The sequence below is a fragment of the Garra rufa genome, chromosome 9 (genome assembly GCF_049309525.1).
Source record: "Garra rufa chromosome 9, GarRuf1.0, whole genome shotgun sequence".
NCBI classification, from domain to species: domain Eukaryota; kingdom Metazoa; phylum Chordata; class Actinopteri; order Cypriniformes; family Cyprinidae; genus Garra; species Garra rufa.
Window position 1 is genome coordinate 27,392,127 of NC_133369.1, and position 7,228 is coordinate 27,399,354.

The following is a 7,228-nucleotide window of genomic DNA, read 5'->3' on the forward strand; positions in this document are numbered from 1 at the left end:
AGAAAACGTATTTTTTGGAGGTGGACTGGAAAATGCTGCTATTTAAGAGTGCCGTAAAGACTGGTGTTTCTGGTCATGGCTCGGATTTATATAAAATGCTAGTACAAACACTAATAATCAACACTCAATCTACTTCAGTAATGTCAGATTACTTTGCATATGTGCCTGTGTAAAAGATGTGCATATTGGCAAAAAACATCACTAAATAAAGCTTAACTTTTTCTTATACACATGTTCCTTATTTATAATAATTATAAATTATATTAAAATTAAACTGAAACATTATACAGTGGTCAACGTTTGAAGTGGATCAAAAAAGTTAAATTTGTCCTGTAAGACAAGAATGGTTATTGTTTTGGATTAAGGACAACTTCGATTGAAGTGCTGACTACTGTATATATAAGCTTTAAAATGAATTATTAAGTCATTGACTAACACCATTTATAATCCTTCATTGCACAATGAGAATTTTATATGTATATATAGTAATCAACATTTGAAGTGGATCAAAATCTTTTATCAAAGATGTCCTAAAACCAAAACAATACACATTTTTGTCTTAGGACAACTTTGATGTACTTTTTTGATCCACTTTAAAAGTTGACTACTGTACATTTAACATTTTATAATGAATTATTAAATCATAGATTAAAAGTCATAGTCTGTTGCTGTCACATTCAATGTTCAATGTTAAATATGCTTCCAAAACACACCAGGAAAATAATTCAACACACAGCTGTTGGTGATTGTTTACTTTAGTAAATAACATGACATGGTATTGTGACAATATGTGGGTTATTTAAGTTGTTGTTGTCAAACAATTTTAATACATAGATAAAATAAATGAAAGATTACTTACTATAACTACTATTATATTATAAAATCATTACATAAAAAATAAACAACTATGTTTTTAAATGTAGTGTTCGATAATAATATGCTCTAAAAATTATAATTATGCATGTCTTGCAAAAATTCAAAAACAAATATCAGTGGCTCTACAAGATCGTCCTTGATGAACCAGTCCAAGGCCTCAGCAGCTTCTTCATCCTCCATGCACAGTATACGAGGAAGCTGAATTGAGCCAAGATCATCCCCAGAGTTCTCCATGCATCACTGACTTGCAGTCTTAAGACACGCACCTAAGAAACAACAATGCAAAAGAGGATATATACAAATATGCTGAACAATAATGACTGCAATCCCTCTAACAACACCTACTTTTCAAATAGACTGAACCACCTGCTTTTCCGATGCAAACTCACGGGTGAAGAGACATTTCATCTACCTAGAATTTTGAGTTTGAATCTGTTACCTTTAGTACTACCTTTTAAGGTAACTGGCACTTTTCCTGAGGAGCTACAAAGTAACATGTACAAATTACCTGAACGTATAGAAAAATACAGCACAAGTTTACCTAGTTTGTCAAGAAAACATGCTATTTTTAACCTTATGATTCTTCAAGTGCTTTTACCTGAGAGATTTCTTCAAACCTCCTTTTATACAACCAAAATACAGGCTGCTGATCACCTCTCAGGAAGGCTTTGGACTCCTCAGCATAGTGGGCAAACAATTTCCATGTCTGGAAAATAGAGATTGAACATTAATGTTACATAATTCCTCTCTCATGAAAGCTTTTAATTTTCAAAATCCAAAAAACAAAACAAAAACAACAAAAAAAACAATTCTTTACCGTTCCAGTCCAAAATTCTCTATCAACATGACACACCACCATTTCCTCAGCTCTGCCATGTCCAGCTGCTCAAAACATAAAAGGTAATGGCCTTTGTAAGTTTCAGTTTCTCAGTGTTAGTGAATACTATAATAATACTTACAACTGTGTAGTCAAATGGGGCATTCAGTACATGTACAATGCAGACAATAATTGAAAGACAAGTATGTATTAAGAGCAAAAACACAAATTAACCACAAACATATTGTACATCTTACCATCAACATTAATACACCAAAGTCGTTTCCATATGGTTGTCCAGGAAAACCCTTAAATATAATAAGAGGAAATAAGCACAATTTCGTAATATTAATATTTCATACGTTAGATTTAGATATACTATACATTATATTTAGAAAGATTACAGATTATATTTAGATGATAGATTATATTTAGATGGATTAGACAGACAGATAGATAGATAGATAGATAGATAGATAGATAGATAGATAGATAGAGTAAAATGGATAGATAAATTAGATTTAGATAAAATGAATGGCACAAGGGGCAATGATACAAAGTGCAGCAAGTTGTGCAGAATGTGCACTTTGGTAACAGGTGCTTTAAACCTTCTAAGACTACTGATTGAAGCAGCTGTGAGCATAAATTGAAGGGACAGAAATGAAAATCATTCTGTTTAATATTCTTTTAATTTTTGTTAATTTCTTTGAGCTGTATTTCATGTCTCATTTTAAAGAACCGTTGTTAACTTTAAAATTACTTTTATTATTTAAAAAAAAAATCCATCTTCAGATTAAATAATGTTGAGTAGCACCTCGTCTAAACAATTAGAGCAGGTCAAGCCCAGTAAAACACTCATTTTTTCACCGTCTAAACAAAACTGAATTTACTTAGACAGTTCTTCACTAATTTACCGTATAAATTATAATAGGTACCCAATTACCACAGACGCGATGTGATAGATATCAGGATAGTTTTTTGATAACGGTCGTTCACCTTATAATTGAAAAAGCACTTTCACATCTCTTTATTCTTGTGCGAATGAAATAAAAACACTTACAATAATCCTTTAGCGGTCGTTGATTCCTCTAATCCGTTTTAAAATACGTCCATTACGTCGAGGTGCCTGTGTGTGCCTGAAATATCAGATAAATGTAAAGATCATTTACCTAAGAATTAAAAACAACAATTTTACTTTACTTAATCTTGTACAAATAAATATACTTACAATTCCTGTGTGGCCGTTGAATCCTGTGTATCACGTTGAGAGTGCATGTCTGATTATACATGCGCGGCTGAGAGTGCAAGTGTCTAATTGCGCATGTGCGGCTGAGAGTGCATGTGTCTAATTGCGCATGCGCGGCTGAGAGTGCATGTGTCTAATTGCGCATGCGCGGCTGAGAGTGCATGTGTCTGAGTGCGCATGCGCCGCTGAGAGTGCATGTCTGCAGCCAGACTCTATTGGAGCCGGGGGGAGGGGGGATCCAACACTCTCCATTGACTTTGTATTGCGGGAAGCGGACTCTTTGCCATTTCTGACTTATAACAAAAAAATAAAACAATATCTTAAAGCTGCTATGTGACAAGGTGTACAGTAAACAAGCTAAAAAAACAACAACACACTACGTTTTTATAAGCTGTAGACCCAAAAAAGCCAGTGTTTGACACAAATAGTTGTATATGTCATGTTAGGCCATTCGGTTGGATAATTTCTCCAACAAAAACAAGGCAAGAAAAATGTGCAATGATATAGACCAATAAAATTTAGTTCCTCCATATATCTCCTACTTTCAGTGTGGTACTGTGAGAGGTTACTAGGCCTTTTTTGTTTTTTTACTTCTTAACTACCTTACCTCTGTAGGGCCATTTTTCTGTACCAGAAAATCAACACATGTTTGTTTCACTTGAGGCCGTGTACTGATGTTGTGGATGGAGCCCAGAGACAAGAATCGCCAACATTCAGTTTGTTTGTAGGAAACCAAACCAAAAGTAGGGACTAAGATTTTTGTGTTGTTGAGGGACACCAGATGTTTTAGTTTTGAAGCCGTGGATGAAGACATGGTTTTTGTGGTGACAGAGTGTATGTTCATGATCGGTATTTACTGGAAAAAAGTTACTCAGAGTCCGTTAGTGAAATATAGGGACCTAGACTGTGTCAGACAGACCACATCACTATGATTTTGAGGTACACCGTTATCAAACTATGGTCAACAACTATTAACACTCTGAGGTCTACTAAGTTCGTAAACCACAGTTGTGAATATGTCATTAGTTTTTACAATGATGCGTCATACTAATAGTAGTAAATGTCATAAGGGAAACCCCTGATTTGATGAATGTAAAATAATTTCGACACATGACCACTTCAAATCATGAAATAAGTTTTTAACAACCTCTAATGTGCTACTTAGTAGAGAATCTTCTTCGAGACACAATCAGAGTCAGTTGAGCAGTAATTGAAGACACCAATTGAAAGACAATGGGTTCATGGCGGCCACTGTGGTTATCAGTTTTCAGGAAACACATGCCTGTCAACCACAGAGTATGAGTCATGTTACTCAGCTTAAATGGGATAGTTCATCCAAAAAATATGTTTATCTGCTTTTTGTTTATTTGTTTGCTGAGGCTAGGTATCCTTTTGTTAACATTTTTTTTTTTTGATTAAACTACTAATGCATTAGATGTGAGTACTCACTGGCACAGCATTTCATTGCATTTTGCTTCCATAGCGGCAACTTAAATACTTTCACTGGTCGTACAGTTGATTTGCTCCACAAAGCCTAGCAAGCGTGAACGGCGCGTGAGCAGCGCGTATTTTTTTCGGCGCCCATGTTAACAAATGACTGCATTCACACCGGCAGCAGGAGCAGCGCGTGAGCGTCAAGCAGGAGCGTCGCGTGAGCAGCGCTGAAGCAATGGTTTCGGCGCCGAGTCTATTTTTGCTGCGCTGCTCACGCTCAAATAAAGGGACAGTACACTTTTGATGGCCAAAATAAATATGATTTCACACAAAAGTTTTATAAAATGCATGGAACAAGCTTAGAATGCACATATAATACGCATGTCTAGTAAGTTTAACAAGAATCGTAATCAAAAGAAAAAAAAATCCAAAATATGTAGGCCTAGGCTACAGAAGATATAAATGTGTTTTAATAATTCAGTTTGGGTGCAAGGCAAGCATGGTGTATTAAAAAAAAGCCAGAAACTTCCTAAATGTTTTACGGCAGATTATTTATTTATTTATTTATTTTGCATCGAGAAAAGCTGCTTTGATTGAGTCTTGGATTGTATAAAGTACTATATAAATAAAGGTAAAATACAATAATAAAATATAATAATAAATGAAAAATGTAAAAAAAAAAAAAAAAAAAAAATGCACACGTAGGCTCTAGCGCTACCCATATTTTACCTCATTCGTGTGCAGCTTTATGATTAGGGGAGCACAACGTAACACTTTTTGCATCTCTCAGTTTGTGTAAATGTTGTTTGTCTGGTAGTAATGTAGTTACGCTGACGTGCAGCTCACGCTTGCGGTGTGAAACTGGCGTTAGATTTAAGAGAGGGCTCACCTTTCAACTTTCATCTGTATTGCATTTGCACTTTTGTTCAATAAATCAGTGAACTGCAGTCAGATTTCAGATGACAATTTTAGAGAAAAATGTGTGGTTAATTAGTTATACACACACACACACACACACACACACACACACGCATGTTGGGTTTACATGTTTTATGGGGACATTCCATAGGCGTAATGGTTTTTATACTGTACAAACTGTATTTTCTATCGCCCTACACCTACCCTACACCTAAACCTAGCCCTCACAGGAGATTGTGCACACTTTTACTTCATCAAAAAACTCATTGTGCATGATTTATAAGCCTGTTTCCTCATGGGGACCTAAGAAATGTCCCCACAAGGTCAAAATCTACTGGTATTCCTATCCTTGTGGGGACATTTGGTCCCCGCAACGTGATGAATACCAGGTACACACACACACACACACACACACACACACACACACACACACACACACACACACACACACACACAGGGGTGTGCCCTTCCTGATTTTTCTTTTTTTTTTTTGCATGTTTGTCACACATGTTTTAGATCATCAAGAAATTTAAATATTAATCAAAGATAACAAAAGTAAACACAACATGCAGTTTTTAAATGAAGGGTTTTTTTTTATTAAGGGAAAACAAAATCCAAACCCACATGACCCTGTGTGAAAAAGTGTTTGCAAAAATGGCTAGTTCCAAGACGAAAACCGCTGCTGAGCAAAAAGAACATAAAGGCTCGTCTCAGTTTTGCAAGAAACCACCTTGATGATCCCCAAGACTTTTGGGAAAATACTCTGTGGACTGACGAGACCTTTTTGGAAGGTGTGTCCCCCATTAAATCTGGCGTAAAAGTAACACAGCATTTCAGAAAAAGAACATTATACCAACAGTAAAATATGGTGATGGTAGTGTGATGGTCTGGGGCTGTTTTGCTCCTTTTGAACCTGGAAGACTTGCTGTGATAAATGGAACGATGAATTCTGCTGTCTACCAAAAATCCTTAAGGACAATGTCCAGCCATCTGTTCGTGGCCTCAAGCTGAAGCAAACTTGGGTTCTGCAGCAGGACAATGATCCAAAACACACCAGCAAATCCACCTCTGGATTGCTGAAAAAACAAAACAAAATGAAGACTTTGGAGTGGTCTAGTCAAAGTCCTGACCTGAATCCTATTGAGATGCTGTGGCATGACCTTAAAAAGGCGGTTCATGTTTGAAAACCCTCAAATGTGGCTGAATTACAACAATTCTGCCAAGATGAGTTGGCCAAAATTCCTGCACAGCGCTGTAACAGACTCTTTGCAAGTTATTGCAAATGCTTGATTGCAGTTGCAATTGCAAGTTTATGGTGCAAACACTTTTTCACACAGGGTCATGTGGGTTTGGATTTTGTTTTCCCTTCATAATAAAAAACTTCATTCAAAAACTGATTGATTTGAAACTGATTGAACTGGTTTGATGATCTGAAACAAACATGCATGATGTGTGACAAACATGCAAACAAATTAAAAATCAGGAAGGGTGCCAACACTTTTGTTGGATATATATATATATATATATATATATATATATATATATATATATATATATATATATATATATATATATCCAACAAAAGTGTTGGCACCCTTCCTGATTTTTAATTTGTTTGCATGTTTGTCACACATCATGCATGTTTGTTTCAGATCATCAAACCAGTTCAATCAGTTTCAAATCAATCAGTTTTTGAATGAAGTTTTTTATTATGAAGGGAAAACAAAATCCAAACCCACATGACCCTGTGTGAAAAAGTGTTTGCACCATAAACTTGCAATTGCAACTGCAATCAAGCATTTGCAATAACTTGCAAAGAGTCTGTTACAGCGCTGTGCAGGAATTTTGGCCAACTCATCTTGGCAGAATTGTTGTAATTCAGCCACATTTGAGGGTTTTCAAACATGAACCGCCTTTTTAAGGTCATGCCACAGCAT

The 7,228-nt window shown here is 35.8% G+C and overlaps 1 long non-coding RNA gene across 1 annotated transcript; it reads right to left on the reverse strand.

The window, feature by feature from the left end:
• Positions 1-737: 737 nt before the first annotated feature.
• On the reverse strand, positions 738-2,852 carry LOC141342066 (uncharacterized). The gene is made up of 5 exons (XR_012356656.1): positions 2,754-2,852; positions 1,951-2,001; positions 1,694-1,758; positions 1,475-1,582; positions 738-1,142 (listed from the first exon to the last, which is right to left on the reverse strand). It is a non-coding gene; the product is annotated as an uncharacterized lncRNA (long non-coding RNA).
• Positions 2,853-7,228: the final 4,376 nt, after the last annotated feature.